This window comes from Camelus ferus, chromosome 13 (genome assembly GCF_009834535.1).
Source record: "Camelus ferus isolate YT-003-E chromosome 13, BCGSAC_Cfer_1.0, whole genome shotgun sequence".
Lineage (NCBI taxonomy): Eukaryota > Metazoa > Chordata > Mammalia > Artiodactyla > Camelidae > Camelus > Camelus ferus.
Genome location: NC_045708.1, coordinates 15,967,921 through 15,985,810, shown reverse-complemented (window position 1 = coordinate 15,985,810; position 17,890 = coordinate 15,967,921). Strand labels below are relative to the sequence as shown.

The 17,890-nt window shown below is 37.6% G+C and overlaps 1 protein-coding gene across 12 annotated transcripts in view; it reads left to right on the top strand.

Annotated features, from left to right (window-relative positions):
• The window catches only part of LUZP1 (leucine zipper protein 1), a 104,547-nt gene that overhangs the window by 22,121 nt on the left and 64,536 nt on the right, over positions 1-17,890 (top strand). Inside the window, exon 1 of one of the 12 annotated variants that reach the window (XM_014557931.2) lies at positions 10,833-10,948. The exons of the other annotated variants lie outside the window; for them this stretch is intronic. The gene's annotated coding sequence lies outside the window, so the exon portion shown is untranslated. Of the gene's footprint in view, positions 1-10,832; positions 10,949-17,890 lie in introns of those variants that run through there. 12 annotated transcript variants of the gene reach the window in all.

Below are 17,890 nucleotides of genomic sequence, written 5' to 3'. Positions count from 1 at the left end.
ACCAGATCTTGGTCTGACTTGCCCTATCCATCTCTTTGATGAAAAGATTTCTTTGCATCTCTCCCTCAGGAGTCTGCTCTAGTCAGCTGGAGCATTGGAGGCTCTTCCCTACTCCTTGGAAAAACCTGAAGAGTTTTTGAGGAGTCACCTTGTGTTGGGGTTTCTCTTGGCTAGGATTTCTGTAATACATAGAAATGATGCCTTCAGCAAATGTGTGTTATGTCCGTTCACGTAAGAGACTACTACTACTAGTCACTGGAAATGCAGAGAATAAACACTGAAGCCTAAGGAATGGGACTGAATAATGGTTAAGGATAGATGAAGCTATATGTCTAGAGGAAGAAAGCTTTAAGATCAGGCAGACCTGGATTTAATTCCCAGTTCTGCCTTTTATTATCAGTGTGACCCCCGGGCAAATTGCTTAAACTCCCTGAATCTCAGTTTTCTCATCTACAAAATAGAAATACTAATAATACCTGGTTCTTAGGGTTGTTTTAAGGATTAATTGAGAGAATGAATTTATGACCTCAAACAATGCATCGGTATAGTACTGTGAGCTGTTTCTAACCTTTCTGATGTTGAATTCCTCATTAAAATTGATACTAGTTCTTAGCTCAGGTTTGTGGTAAAGATTAAATGAGGAAAGCAAGCAAGCAAGCTAGCCAGCCTGGCACATAGACTTCACATGTGTGAAAAACAGCTGAAGCAACCGAAATACTACAGGCAGTATTTCTTTGGAAGAAGCAAGTTAAGATGCTTCCCAGGTCATACCAGCACCAGCACCTGGTCAGTGCTGCTTCAGCAGACTGGGTTACTCTTACTGTGCTGAGCTAAAGATGTGTGTTTCTAATTGTATTCTGCCCAGGACTCATTTTTTCCTCAAGTTTATCTCGAAGTCCAGTCCCTTCTTTTTTATAATACATAAGCATACTTTACTCAGTTGCAAAGATCAGCTTAAATTTTACCGTGAAGCTCTCTTAGAAGTCCAATGCGCTATCCATTGCATGATGGAGACACCTCATGAAGCTCTCTTAGATTACTCCGGGGAAATGATTTGTCCCACTTCTAAGTGCCATTAGGACACTTAGCATGGTCTGATACATATAGCATTTTTTGCTCCCATTATCTGCTTGGAGAGAACTTCTTTTCATTGTTTAAAATCTAGTTTAGACATCTTTTCTCCAACCTTTCCTGACTCTTTCGGTACTTTGTACATCTTTTGTTGTTGGATGTATCTCATTGGGTTATAATTATTTACTTACCTTTGTGTACTTACAGTTGACTGTGAATGTCATAAGAACAGAGTATTTATCACTGAATTCTTACTTTATAGCACATGACTTAATACATACTGAATTGAGACTGATGCATTAACCGTATTTTGGTATTTTTCTTTTTCAACCTGAGAGGGCATGAGTGGGAAGTTCACTTTGGTGTCTTTGTGTGTTTTAAAACAAAACAAAAATGTACATTGAAATAATTCACATACCATAAAATTCACCATTTTAAGATGTACAATTCATTTTAAAAAAAAACTATATTTACAGGTTTGTGCAATCATTCAGTAATTTCAGAATATTTTTCATCACCCCAAAAAGAAACCCCATGCCCATTATTATTCACTATCTATTTTCCCCTAACTCCAGTCTCTGGCAACCATAATCTGCTTTATGTCTCTATGGATTTACCTATTCTGGACACTTCATATAAATAGAATCATACAATATGTAGACTTTTGTGTCTGGCTTCTTTCACTTACCACACTGTTTTCAAGGTTCATCTGCATTATGGCATGTAGCAGGACTTCATTTTTAGGGCTGAATAATATCCCATTGTATGACTATACCACATTTTGTTTATCTGTTCATCAGTCGGTAGACGTTTGAATTGTCTTAACTTTGGCTGTTATGAATGAAGATTTCTGTACAAGTTTTTGTATGGACATAAGTCTTCATTTCTTTTCAGTGTATACCTAGAGTAAGATTGCTGGGTCATATGGTAACTATGCTTAACTTTTGGTGGAACTACCAGACTTTTTTCATAGCATCTGTACCATTTTGCATTCCCACCAGCAACATACAAGGGATCCAACTTCTCCACATTCTCACAGACTTGTTATTGTCCTTTTTGAGTATAGCTATACTAGTGGGTGTGGAGTTGGACTCTCATTGTGGTTTTGATTTGCATTTCCCTAATGACTAATGATGCTGGAGCATCTTTTCATGTGTTTATTGGCCCTTTGTTTAACTTCTTTGGAGAAATGCCTATACAGATCCTTTGCCCATTTTTTAATTTGTTGACGTTTTATTTCTGAATTATACGAGTTCTCTGTATATTTTGGATACTAGTCTCTTACCAGATCTATGATTTGCAAATATTCTCTGTGAGTTTTTGGATCTCTTTACCTGGAATTTGTTGCCCACCTCATACATATATATGATTTGGTAGAACTAGAGGTCCTGAAAGAGCATATGTTGATTGAAGTGATTGCGTAGGACTGAAGTTACGCAGTTCTGGAAGCCTTGGGTTACAAGCTAGGTAGTGAGCATTTGACAGGAACCTGGGGAAGTTTGGGTTTTAGTCTTAGCATTGCCACACCCAGATACTATGACCTTGGGCTATCATGTAATTTTTAGGGGTCTCAGTTTTCTCATCTGTGAAGTGATTTGGACTGGATAATCTTTAAGATTCACCACTTAAGTTGTTTGAGTTGATACAGTCCTTGGGAGCACATGCATTACAAATCAAATTATACTCCATCTCATTTGTTATTAAAAAGATCTACATTTTTTTTTTACTCCCTTCCCCCATGTTTTGTGTTTTTGAGGTCGTATTTTACATCTTCATCCCTTCGCTGTTTATTGTGGTTATAGTTGCTTTCTGCCAGTTTCTGATGAGAATTGCTCTGCCTGTAGATACATTTTTGATGTTTTCATGGTGGGGAGGTGAGCCCCATGTCCTCTTGCTCCACCATGTTGATCTCCCTCCATCTCATTTGTTTACATGGAACAACTGCATGCTGTTAACTTTGCTGGACAACTTTTTTTTCTCTTCAATCAAGGCCCCTCTCTTTCTTTAAAACTAGTCATAATTCTGACTACTTCTAGTCATATAAATAAACATGGGTTTTGTTAAAGAATTTACAATTTAAAAAAAGACCTCCAAAGATATTTTAATCTAGAGTCCTCTATTACAGATGTATTAGAGGTACAAAAAAATTGATACACTGATTTAACATCCCACTTGCTGAGTATTTACTATGATCCTGGCTCAGGTTGTATAACTAGTTAGTGGCAGAATTGAGATGAGAGCTGAGGTGTCTGGGACTCGGTTCACTGCTATTTCCAGGATACTACTTTGCCATGAATTATTAGATTAAAATCTTTTTATGATGTATCAGGAATTTGCTGGTGTTTCAACTAAGGGCTACAATAATTTGCCTCCAAATTCTGATTCCTAATTAGTTTGTAGCATCAAGTATAACTGACATGTTTGTTACATATTTTAGGTGTAAATTGAACATAGTTTTAATTTTTAATCATCTTTCCTTCCTTCAAGGACCTATTTTCAGCCTTAGAAAGTTATATATCGCTCTGTGATCTCGAAGTGACTGCCTGTATGTACTATAACAATTCTAGTCCAGCACCCCTGGTTACACTTGTCTCAATCCATGTTCTCTCTGGTTACTTTGACTCCTGATGAAAATGATTTATACTGGCACTGTGCCTTTTTGTAACGACCTATTCATATTAATATGATTTTTCCAAATCTTTGATGGAATATGAAATTACATTGGAATCAAAAGTACAACTGTCTTGAATCTCTCAAAAGTCTCCCCCCACCTCACCCCCCCGTAAGTGGATACGACTGTGCCATTACTGTTGATGGTAAGTTTGATCACTTCATTGTAAAGGTACCTGCTCCCCTTTGTAAGTAATCCATGGGATGACTTTGAGACAATGTCCATGTCTTATTCTCCTACCAAATGGTTTTAGCATCCATCGATGATCATTGCCTGAATCAGTTATTACACTTTTGGTTGTGATTATATTTGTTAATGTCTGCTTAAGTATCAACAGCAATAAAAACCAAATTGTATTTTAAAAATATTAATGAGCTTAAAAAGCCCTATTCATATATATTGTCACTGTGATTCTCTGGTTTAGTTTCTCATCATAGATTGTCTTTGGAAGAGTGAGGGTGGGAGATTCGGTCTGCATGTCTAGAAGCAGGATTCCAAAATATGGCATCTTCCTCTTCTGAGCCCAAGGCTGCCTCAGAAGGGACCTGGCCTAATATGGACCAGAAGTTGTCTTTGCCTTGGGTGGCTAGCTTTTCTCGTTTCTTGCCTCTTCTGTTGATATTTCTTGTGTTTTAGTGGTTCAGTTTGTGGATCTTACAGTACTCTCTGGACCAGTTTTTGTCTAATTATGTGTTAAAGCTTGTATTGAAAACCAACCAGTAGTTAAAGGTTAGAGAAATGCACATATTCATCTTTTAAGAGAAACATTTCCCCGCACCACCTTCTTATGAAACATTCAAACTTACAGAAAAGCCAACACAGTAGTCTAAATACTCATACCTTTCACCTGGATTCAATAATTGTTAACTGTTTGCCTTATTATACTTAAGTAGCTATAAATCTGTATGTATAATCCATTTTTCTTAATTACTCGATAACCTGCAAATGTGTAACCCCCTAGAATGAGGACACTCTAGTACATAACGACTATACCATTATTACACCTAAAAATTATGTTTCTAATAATAATAATAAATGTTAGTCCAAATTCAGATGTCTTCAGATTTCTTTTTTTTTCTTTGATATACTCTTTATTTATGTATTTTTCTGAATTGAATTACTTTTAAAAATGTTTTTTTCTTTGTATACATGTATTTTTACTGAAGTGTAGTCAGTTTACAACGTTGTGTCAATTTCTGGTATACAGCCTAATGCTTCAGTCAGACATGAACACACATGTATTTGTTTTCATATTCTTTTTTACCATAAGTTACTATAAGATATTGAATATAGTTCCCTTTGCTAGACAGTGGAGACTTGTGGTTTATCTCCAGATTTCTGAAGAATGTCTTACAGTTTTTTAAATTGAAGTATAGTTGATTTATAATATTGTGCTAATTTCAGATTCAGTATTTCTGCAGATTATACTCTATTATAGGTTATTACAAATAATGGGTATAATTTCCCACACTATACAGTATATCTTTGTTGTTTATCTATTTTATATACAGTAGTTGGTATCTGTTAATCCCTTATCCCTAATTTGTCCCTCCCTCCTCTCTCCCCTTTGGTAACCACAAGTTTGTTTTCTATATCTGTGACTCTGTTTCTGTTTTGTATGTACATTCATTTGTATTATTTTTTAGATTCCACGTGTAAGGTATACCTTTTATAATATTTGACTTTCTCTGATTTATTTCAATAAGTATAATATTCTCTAGGTCCATCCATGTTACTGCAAACGGCAGTTTTTCATTCTTTTTTATGGCTGAGTAATAGTCTACTTATATACCACATCTTATTAATCTAATCATCTGTTAGTGGGCACTTGGGTTGCTCCCATGTCTTGGCTATTGTAAATAATGCTACTGTGAACATTTGGGTCCATGTGTCTTTTTGAATTAGTGTTTTTGTTTTTTTCCAGACATATACCCAGGAGTGGAATTGCGGATCATATGGTAGTTATGTTTTTAGGTTTCAAAGGAACCTCCATACTGTTTTCCTTAGTGGTTGCACCAATTTCCATTCCCATCAACAGTATACACAGGATCCCCTTTTCTCCAGATCCTCTCCAACATAAGTTGTTCGAGAGATATTCTATTGAAGAGCAATAATATATGAGAGGTTGGCATATAATTGAATAGTGTGTGGTCTCTGACTAAAAAATAACTACAGTTGGCCTTCTGCATCTGTGGATTCGACCAACCACAGATGGAATATATTTGGAGAAAAAATTTTCCAGAAAGTTCCATAAAAGCAAAACTTGAATTTACTAAGCATGAGGCAACTATCTACATAGTACTTACATTGTATTTATATAGCAATTACACTGTATTGGGGTTGTAAGTAACATATATGGAAGGATGTGCATAGGTTATATGGAAGGATGTGCATAGGTTATATGCAAATACTATGCCCATTTATATAAGTTGAGCATTGGCAGATTTTGGTATCTGCAGGATGGGTGGTGGTCTTGGAAGACTGTACTAAGTTTGTATGGTGCTGTGCAGGTAGCTGCAATTTATTGCATTTCATCAGTCAAAAAAATGTCACCTGACTGTGGGGGAACGGGGCTCAGGGCACTTTAGCTTATGATCAAGTGCTGGACTTTCCAGAGTATCAATGATGAACATGATAAATAAAAAAGTAAGAAATTAGAATGATGCTTAGCTTAGTGCCTGGTTCATCATAGGTACTTAGTATTTGTTGACATAATTAAAGATGTAACTGAAAGGGCATGCCAGAAAAGACTGGAATTGATCATTTATTGAGTAATTCTAGTGCATTTAGTCTGTTAGGTGCTGTGGGAGATAAGGAAGTAGAAAAAAGTATTCACATGCTTGAGGAGAACTACAGTATTAGCTGAGAGGAAACAAACTTTTTTTTTCTGGTTTATATTTACTGACTGTTTCCTCTGTGCCAGGTAGTGTTTTAGGCACTGGGATACAGTGGGGAACAAGACTGCCAAAGTTCTTGCCATCATGGAGCTTACATACTAGTTGAGAGAGATGAGCAGTAAATTTATATCAAAAGAATGATTTCAGATAGATATAAAGGGAAACAAAACAGTTTGATAACAGTAGGGAGTAATGGGAGGAGGGGAGTGTACCCTTAGTTAGGATTGTCTGGAAGGCATCCTGAGGAAGTGACATGTGAACTGTGACTAGAATTATGTGGAGGCAGCAGCCAAGGGAAGATCTGGGAGAAGGCAGAGGAAGCTGCACATACAAAGATCCTAAGGTTGTGCCAAGCTGACCTTTCCGAGGACCCAAGGAGGCTGGTGTGAAAGGAGCAGAGAGAGGAATCAGAGAGTGTGGTGGCCAAATGATAGGAGATGAAGTAGAGGAGGAAGGCAGTGACCTGATTGTGTAGGGAAATCCAAATTGTACTTCATAAAATAGCTGAAGGATTCAGGTCATTGATAAGGGCTTGATTTTAACATTAACTTGATGTATCCTGAGAATATAGCCCTCACCTTCCCATTTTTGCTTTTTTCCTTAAATATATATATTTTTTAAATTAAATAACTGTTATAACATTGTACTGGTGGAAATACAAAGAAATAACAAGTGCACACTCCATCTTCAAAGAGTTTTGCATTGTAGTTGGAATAATATGGTATAAATGCAAAAAAAAAAAAGTCTTAAGAGTGTCCTGTATAAGAGAACAGTACATCTATCATATCGTATATGTGTATATGTGAAACAGCAGAAGGTGTTCAAGAAGGGGGAGTTAACGAGCGGTGGGTGTGGAAGAGCTACACTGAAAGGGAGTTGGCATTGAATTGTTTCTTGAATAGACTTGATGAGATGGAGGTCATTCCAGGCAGGGGAAATGTCGTCGGAGTAAAGGTATACTGTGAAGGAATTTGTCCTCAGGAAATACTGAGTAGGTTAGTCCTTTCAGGGAAGGGAAAAGGTGATGGCCAGCATGCTAGGGCCTTGAGTAACAGACTGAATAATGTAGACCCTAGACTGTGGATGTAGTGGGCACTCCTCGTCAGTCTGATTTGTGCATTAGTCATTTGTGTTCTAAATCTGTTTATTCAGTTAATATTTGTCTAATACTATGTGCGCTTGTATTCTTTGAAATTGTAACAGCCTTGATTGCTTGCAGATGTAAAATTGAATTGGGATTCTGCCACATGACTTGTACATAGATATAGAAACATACAGAAGATGAATGAACCAGGAAGCTTCTTTTAAGTGATTTTATTTCCTTAGGCAAGTTTGATAGGGTGGGATTTGTATCACTAGCATGTGCTGAATAGTTGGAGGATTTTTTTTGTTGAGAGGTGGATTGTGGGAAATGTTGAAACTCTTAAGAAGGCTATGTTGATGTTAAAATGTGTTGCAAGATTACAAATCTCATTGTCATTTTTATATTCTGGATCTTGACAGAGCATGGTAATTTATGTCTGAGGGCTGAGAGTAAGAGAATGGTGAGCCTAATGATGAGATTTTCTTATCTTGTTCATTACTTAAAATACAACCATTTTCACATACACAGTCCCAATAGCGCCTTAACTAATTCATATTCTCTCTCTTTCCCCTCCTCCCCTCCTCTCTTTCCATCTCTCCCCTTCTACCTAAGCCCCACTTTTTATCATTCCTTACCAATCTCAGCAATATCATTGATAAATGTACTTTGTGGCATTAAGACCAATGCTATAGTCTTTTATTTAAAATTATTGAGTCTTGCTTATTTTCTCTTTAGCATGTGAAGGACTAAGCCAATATATAGGCTTATGCTGATAGTGTTTATTGGCTCTCCTTAAGAATTAGAGCTTTTATAGCTGGAAAAAAATCGTATGGACTCTTTCACCCCTTTTTATAGATCTGACAACTGTTGTTCCAAATGGATAAGAGCCTTGGCCTGAAGGAAGGAATTATTTGGATATAGAGGAGCCTGTCTTTTCCTTCCCCCCATACATTGTGGTGAGGTCATTGTTGGTCCTTCTCAAAACAAAACAAGACACTGATGTTTATATCCTAGTTCTCTGTCATCAAAAGGCTTAATGGTGCAGTTGGAGAGAGACAACTTAGACCTAAAAAAATTAGTAATGTGTAAGCCACATCCTTTCTTTACTAAGGATAAGCTAGATGGAGTGCAGGACATTCACCTCTTACCAAGCTCTAAATATAGTGGCACTTTTAATAATGCTGGCCTTATAGGTTAAGAGTCTTATGTCAGGCTTTTATTCTGTCATCAAGGTTCAAATCGTACTAATAATTATCTTTGTATAACACTGTACAGTTTTTGAAGTGTTTCTATAGGCATTATCACATTTGAATTTTAGGGCACCCTTGTTAGGTGGGGAGGCAGGAGCATTTATCCCTGTTTTGTAGTTGAAACTTAGTTGAAGCTTGAACTCAGATTTTCCTTCATGTCCACCTTTTAGCGTGCTAAACAACACTGCTTTTGTGATTTCACTTGCTTTATATCCAGATTTCCATAGTAATGAATTATGTTTTGATAGGTTCCATTTTGGAATAAATCCAGTTTTTTTAAACTGAAAAAGCTACATTTTTCTTTACTTTTTATTATTCAAAGGGAGTTGAATGAACTCTTTTGTTTTTAAAACTAAAGTTGGACTGAAGAGTTTGATCTTAGGTGGATTCTTGAGTTTGTGTTCAAATATCCCCGTTAACTCTCATGGATTCAGCAAACATTTATCAAATGTCCTTTATGTGCCAGGCTTAGTACAGAAGGAGGGAGATGAAGATGGTGGTGGTGGGGAGCCTTAAGAATGAGAGTGTTGTAATGAAAAAAGCAAGAATTTCAAGTCAAGTTGACCTGCATTCAAATCCCAGCCTACTACTTATTTATGAGTTGCAAATTGCTTTACTTCTTGGAGCTTCAATTTCCTAATCTATAAAATGGGAATAATAATACCTATCATGTAGGATTGTTTTGAGGATTAGGGTGATGTTTATAAAGCATATAAAGTATGTGTTTTATGGGATTTTACTGCCCATAGCGAATGAATAGACAAATGTGTGTGGTGAGAGTTAGCTGAGTCTTGACAGAAAGTGTTTGGCTGACCTAACGTAGAATAGAGTGAGGTGATTTTGGCTGCCAGCATAATGTTCTGCTTTTGTTGAAACTTGGAGCTCTCACATTGGTGTTTGCCAACATTGCATTTGACTTCTCACATAGTAGAAGCCAAATCATTCCTATGGAGTATAAGTCATTTGGAAACATCTGTAGGCTGGACCTTTAAACCTCTGTTGCAGTTTAGTTGGGGAAAAAAAAATCTCACATTACCATAAGGTAGTGAAAGTCACATGGCAAGAAGTCTACCTGGGCTGACACCTGGATTCAGTTTTCTGAATGATGTAACCATCAAAAGGAAGAAGAATTACCACCCAGGATATGAAGTCTGATGACAGTGAGTGTGGCAGGTAAACTGAATAGGATGAAAGACCAGGAACTTACTTTGTTTTCTGTTTCATTGTATATATGTATCACATCTTTTTTATCCAGTCATCTGTTGATGGTATTTTGTTTTCTGAAATAGTGCTTTATTCATTTATGAACATTTAGCTAGGTGCTCTTCTGGTGCTAAGAATACAATGGTAGTGGCAGGGAAGCTCCTTTTCTAATAGAGCTTACGTTCTAGTGAGGGAGAGTGTAAATAAATATTAAATATGAAGTATAATGAATCTCGGGTGATGCTAAGTACCACGAAGAGAAATGTAACAGGAGAAGCAAGAGCAAGTTAGAGAAGGGGTAACGTTTTTTAGCTAAGATCTCACTTTGGTTAGGATGACATGGCCAACTTCTCTGAGAAGTCTTAGAATGAAGCCAGTGACCCCCTAAGATAAGAAGCAAGGCTCTTTGGTTTAAGGAGTGGAGGTAGCACTATCTTTAGAAGTTGCTTTAGGAAGTGGAAGGGAGAATTGCCTTGTTGAGTCATTGAAATCAGCCCATATTAATTCTCAAATGTCTACTGAAAGGAAAGAGTGGGTCCAGTTCTGTTGAAAATCAGCCTGCTTGTTATCTTTGGACCACATACTGTAAGTTACACTACTCCAGAAAATGTACATTTAGGTGTTGAGACCTAACCCTCTTTTTTTTCTCCTCACAGTATCTTTAAAAGTATAGTGTTTGGACTATCTGTATCAGAATATAAATGCAAATCACAGCAGATCCAAATAATCAGAATATTCGAGGGTGGTGCCTGGGAATCTGCAATTTTAACAGGTAATTCTGTATCCATACTGGGGTTTGAAAATTACTGTTTGTTATCTTGTTGATAGAAATCATCTTTATTCCAGGCTTAGTGGGTGGGCACACAAGTCCCTGCTTATTTAAGATTCACTACTTTTCACAATTTACAGTGGATCTTGCATTTCCTTTTGCGTTGATTGAATTCTTGGCTTTAATCTCTGATATATTGTAGTCTCCATATTAAGATGTGTTGATGAGACAGCAGAAAAGGAAACTCTTTGCTTACATTATTTTGCATTTTCACCATCAGCCACATCCCTGGGAAGGAGCACCCTTTGGAAGAACACTGAATTAGCTATATAGATTCATAAGATTTAGAACAAAGCTTGCTTACACCAATAGTTTTTTGTTTGTTTTATTTTCTGTTAATTGAAAATTCTAGTTATTTGTTTGTGATTAAGGTTTTTAATTTTTTTCATTGGTCTTTAAATCTCTAACATGCACAAGGCTAAATGAAAGAGAAAATAAACAGAATGAGGATATTGAGAAAGTATTTAATATATTTAGTAGTAGACATTCAGTAAACATTAAGTTTGATTTCAAGGGAGGGGATGGAAACAATCAGCAATGGGAAACTTAAACCATCTGTTGATGGTCAAACCAGGTTCTTAAAGGCATCACAGCCAAAATTCTAGTGGGCACAGTGTCGAAGAAAGTATGCACTGTTTTCTCCATGTTTAATTTTAATGGTACCACTGATGTTCATTGTCAGGTTGTGGGAAGACTGGTAGCTAGGAAGCCCATGTACCAGGACCCATTTCCAGGCTTACAGTCAAGCTTATTTTGTACCTTGCCTTTTGGGTCCTTTAGCAGGGACCTCTTGAAAAGAAGTTGAGCCTTTTAGAACTTGAAAGGACCTTAGAATGAAACGAAGTCTGTACTTTTCATTTTACTGTTTAAAGAAACAGACATTCAGAGAATTGAAAATTCTGGTAATGTGGTTTCCTTCAATGGGGTCATCCAATGGAATCATCTTTTTAAAATGTGCTCCCTTCCCCTGAAGAATGTCATATTTCTGTTTGAGGATTTTAATAGTCATTCTGTCCTAGTGTTTGGTTGATTTTGACTTTGCCTGTCCAGTGATTGGGGGGCCCTAATAGGAGGTGAGTGGCAGTTTATATCTTTCTTTTAGTAAAAGTTATGTAATATTTAAGAGACAAGCTCTTGAAATTAAGGCATATGGAGGAACAGTAACTGGCCTTGAGTCACACTGCGAAACAGTAGAGGAGGAGGCGAGTTCACAGAGGGCTGGCCTCTTTGCTTTGTACCTTATGCTTTCTTTTCCTTCTCTTTCCTTAGCCGCTTGACTCCCATGAACTCAGTATTCTGCAGAGGTAAGGTGTGGCATAAGAGGCCTGAGTTGGGAGTCTGGACATCTTGGTCTTAGGTCCAGCTTTGCTCCAAGCTTCCATTTCCTCTCTTTGGGCCTTATTTTCACCATCTTTAAAATGAAAATCTGGACTGGATAATTGACCCCCAAAGATCTTTCCAGATCTGATGTTCTTTATTTTCATGAACCCTAGAAGGGCTACAGCTTGCAGTTTGCTCTGACACAGTGAGGATTCCGCCCTGGAACTTTACCACAGTGTACCTTGGGTGGTCGAAGGCTAGATTTTTTTTTCAGGAGGAATGTTTCTGAAAGTGTGGGTTTTATAGATAAGACTTTTTTTTGTTTTGCTTTAAAGAGATAGTAAAAGGTTAAAACTAGAGAAGACTTGAAAGTTGGATCTGTGGGAAGTACATTAATGTGTACCCCAAGTAACTGTTCTACAATAGCAAATGCTTTGTTAGGTCTCTTTAGGATGGCAGAGTATGGTGGCATTCTGGTGCTACTGCAGAGAGCAAGGGCCCATAAGGAAGTTCAAAGTCCATGTTTTTTTCCACCTTTGGAAATGGAGTGCTGGTTTACCCCCAGGGCCTGAGAGGAGTGGGAACTACTGATGATTTGAGCTCCTCTCTCAGCACTTTATGACTAGGAAATCGGCAGTTTAAGCCTGACTTGTTTGGCTTAACTTGATGGAAGTTTGTTTTCTCTGAAAATGTCACTTCAACCCTAGAACAGACTAATGATTCTTGTGGGGTACTCAGAGCTCTTTGGGTATGCATCAGGCAGGCTTGATGGCTATGTTGTAAGGTGATAAAGTACAGTCTTGCTCTGTACTAGAAACCATTCACCCTTACGCTTTATTCATCTAAGGGGTGGGGTTCCTTCCATTCCTGCCTGAGTGAAAAGCATTTAGCTAACTTCCTGATCATGCCCAGTCTTGTCCTTCATTTTTTCTTTGCTTTTCATTACTCTTTGCAGCAGCTCAGCCCATCTTCCGTTTGTGACTCTGCGCAAGGTAGGAGCCACAAAGCTTTTGTACGTGTATTGTTAGTGGAAAGGAAACTTTAAAAGCTTGACTTAGGAAAGGGGTTTAGGTCTCTTGCTGTAGTCACAGGATTAGGGTGAAGAGGGGGAAAGCTGGGGGACATGAGGAGGCTTGGATTCAATAAAACACTACACTAGATGAAGGATTTGAGGAAGTGGAACTTTTGGTTGCTGACAGGGCAAAAATACTTGAGGAATGCTCCTGATTTGATAAATAGGTTATTTTTAGTTTGCAGAAAAAGAGTAGTTCCATCAGTGTAGTGGAATCTTGCAGTCGTGTTTGTAATCTAATCGGCTTAGGCTGTGCCAGGAAAGTGTCAGGTGGCATGCTAATTTCCTCCTAAACTTTTAGTATTGCCGGGTTTATTAACTCCTGCAGTCCTGTGGCTGGGCCTCAGGGCATTGGTAGCGGGGAGTAATTAGGGGAAGAAGGGGAGCTACGGCTGATCCAGATGCTAGTGAAGCAGAGAACCACATGGTAGGTCCTTGTCCTAATGTGTGCACTTGGCCTGCAGATCTCTGCTGTGGATGTACTGCAGTGCTTAAATCCAGTGTTCCCTTGTGGGACCCCAAGCATGGCTTTGGGTGACATTGCCTTAGAATCTGATTTGCTGTTTCTCCAATTAATTTGTCATTCTCTATCCATTTCTCCTGGTTCCTGGTTGTTTCACTCTGCCTTAAGTGATTTTTTAATGGATTTTTAAGCTGTCAGTTGTCACTTACTCAGTTCACCTTTATTGAGTTCCCACTCAAATGTGTACCTGGCATCACTGTAGGTGCTAAGTGTCCTTCGTTGTTTGTTTCTTAGAGACTCTATAATTTATATGTTATTGTGTTGAAGAATGTCAGCTTGTTAATTACTTAAAGTATTTAAACTTTTAATTTTGAGAAAGTTTATATAAATTATTAGGTCAGAATAACATGGTCCAATTTTGGTTTGGGTATATATAGAATGCTCATTTATAGGAGATGGACCTTCCTAACTGGAAAGTGTGACCTTTGCCTTTGAAGTATTTGCAGTGGTGAGACGACAATAGATGGTACAAATTATTGAAGAAAATATAAAAACAAGTACCAGCTAAATCAGCTGTGCATGACTAACTGCCTGAGTGTGGCGGGGCTGCTTGGTCAGTAGGTTTTACATCTCCCTGCTGGCGCAGATTTTGCTCTTATTTCTTTAACTTTATGCACAAGGATGTTAGCCAGAAGGTTTTGAGTGTGGCTGTTTGTAGTCTTGGGATTTTTCTCCTTGGGATGGGCTTATTTTTTGCTTAAAACATAATCTATGTAGGGAGGAGAGTATAGCTCAGTGGTAGAGTGTGTGCTTAGCATGCATGAGGTCCTGGGTTCAATCCCCAGTACCTGCATTAAAAAAAAAACAAAACCTAATTACCTCCCCCTGCCAAGGAAAAAAAAAATTGAGTAATTGATTCTCAAAGGGACAAGGAAAATTTAAGAGGTAGTAAGCTCAATAAAGCAGAAGCAGCCAGTGGACTGATGCAGGCGAGCAGAGATGGTGATGTTCCTGTTTCTCCTCCTCCTGAGCACCGGAGAAAGGCTGCATATGGAAACCCTCCTTTAGTAGATTTCAGCTCACCTTGGGCCAGCAAAGTATTTAAAATATGAGCCTCAGTTTGCTCATTATATAGAATGGATTTGATAATACCTCTTTATAGACTTGTTCATGAAGATTATTTGAGATTGTGGGAATGAAAGTGCTTTGAACTATGAAATGGTGTATAAGCATCAGATATTATTAGGAGGTATGTTACTTAGGGAGGAGGAGGCATGGACTTTTGAGTCCTTCTGGTAGGACATCCCTAGGGAGCCTTTCTGATGATTCTGGGCATTTTAGAAACTGGACTTCCTTTAGTTGGTCTCAATAAGGGAAATGCTATTATTCAGTGTTATTTGAAAGGAATGTATATGTGGGAGATGAATCACTCTTTTTCATCTATACTTATAAGAACAAGATCGGCACTCAAATTATTGAACATTTGCTGAACTATTATTAAGTGCCAAGTTCTATGCATGTGCTTGGATTCAGAGATGAAATACATGATCCTGGCCTTTTAAGATCTCAAGGTTTGGTGGGAGGAGATAAACCAGTAGATAATTACAATACAGAATGATAAGTGCTATGCTAGAGGTAAACCTAGGGTCTTTCAAAAGGGCGTGTTCTTACTTGATGCCTCTCACCTTCCTCTCCAGTTTAAAAAACTGTAAGAGACCTTAGTGAAGCCTGGAGAAATGAAGCAGTTTGCCTAAGGCCACACCCACAGCTAGTCGGTGATAAGCTAGAACTAGAATCGATTTGTCATCCTCACTGTCTCTTTCACTTCTGTTCTTAGCTCCATTAACAGTGACCTCGATTTTTCCTCCCTCGCCCTGGATCCTTGCTCTTCTAAGAGGGGCCTCTCTCCCTATGTCTCACTCCACCATCTTTTTAAGCTTCTATTCTTATTACCTTGTTTCACAGTTACTATTGCAGTGGAAGTAAAAAGACCTGGGAGTCTTTAAGTTTGACCTTATTGAGGTAGAAAAATGGTTCTTATCATTGGCTGTATATTAGAATTGCTTACAGAGCTTTTGTAAAATATTGATTCCTATGATTTTGATTTTTACTCCCATATTTATTTATTTGTTCATTATTGAGATATTATCTACAGTAAAATATATAAATTTTCCAGTAAAATGCTCAGTGAATTTTTATGTGTATACAGTCATATAAAGACTACTCACATCAAGATATGCATCAGATCGAGATACAGAACATTTCCGAAACTCTGGAAGGCTCCCTCGTGCTTCTTCCTCATCAATCCTGGCGCTCAAGTGACTGCTTATTCTGACTTCTCTCTCCATTGATTAGCTTTGTCTTATCTTGAGTTTCATATGAATAGAATCAGTCAGCGTGGACTCTTTTTGGGTCTGGAGTTTTTTGCTCAGTATCATATCTAGGTATTCATCCATGTAGCGTGTAGCAGTGTGTAATGTCTCATCGTTTGGATGTACTGCAATTACTTATTTATTCTGCTATTGCTGGACTGTTGGGACAGTTTTGGCTATGTGACAAAACTGCCATGAACATTCTTAGTCTTGTATATGTCTTAGGGTGGACAGGCTCTCATTTCTCTTGGATATATGCCCAGGAATGGGATTGCTGGGTCATATGTTCAGCTGTGGTAGATGCTGATAAACAGTTTTATGACTGTACCTAGGTGTCAGCATTAATTTTTTTTATTATGAAAATTTCAAACATTCATAAAACCGGGGAGGCTAATACAGTGAACCTACATATATCTGTTTATCTAGACTCAGTACTTTTCAAGATTTTGCTACATTTGCTTCATTCCTTTTTTTCTTTTTGTTGAGAATTTTAAAACAAATCCTAGATATCATGTTATTTTACCCCTACACACTTCTATATGCATTGCTAAATATGGACATTTTCTCACATAACCGTGCCATTACCAAATTTGATGACGTTAACACATTCTTAATAATATCTAATTCCTAGGTCATAATCAGATTTCCTTAATTGTCTCAAAAATGTCTTTGCAGTTAGTTTGTTAGAATAAAGATCCACCCAGAGTCCACATAGTACATTGAATTATGTTTCTTGATTTTTTATATGTAGCGTGGTCCCTCTTCCCTTGCTCTCCCCTCTTTTTTTTGACTTATTGTAATTGAGTCAATTGTAAGATAGTAGTGGTAGTTTTGAGTGCTCCCCAGGTTTTTCTAATATTTAGCCAGAGTTGAAAACCCCTCAGCTAGATAGAGTATTATCTTAGGACTGTTCCTAAAGAGAGGGTAAAGGGTAGGGGATAGAATGTAAATATTGCATGGGTGATTGAAGCCATCATGGCACATTAGAGCTGGGACATCTTGTGTAGTAGAAGTGGAATGTGGCAATAGCAGTGGTTTTGTACCCAAGGAAGAGTGTGGGAACTAGTTACTAAGTTCCCATTTGTCTATTCCAATTTCACTCTATTTTGTGAATCTTCTTGTTTAGTAGGAACTTCAAATATTTTCTAACCTAGGAATCAGACTGACAAGAAAAAGCAGATAATAATTTCTTCCCTGTTGTAGTTCTTTTCTTGTGGAATTGTAGACCCATGAGCTTTTCTTTTTCAATTAGCTAAAAAAAATTGGAAATTAGAAAATAGGTCATTCATAGCCATCGAGTTACTTGAGGTGTAATGAAAGAAAACTATAAGGGATTTTAAAAATTAAGTTTATACACAGCATAAGGAGGAAATTTAAAAATACCTGTACTGGTCAGAGGCTGGTGTGTCCTAAGGCAGGCCACAAAAAGGTGTGACGGATAATGGTTTTCTCCACTAGAAAGCCCTAGGGTGGTTTCCCCTAATTTGTGCCGGGTACCTTCTAGCAATTAGCCGTCATATCACTCAGTTCTCTTTACCTACTAAGGCCAAATTGTCTAAATATTTTAAGTAACTCATTAGGTGTAAGTACTCAACAGAGTTTTTGTGGGAAAGTGGTAATATAGGTCACTGGCATGGACTGAACTGGTATATCCAGTT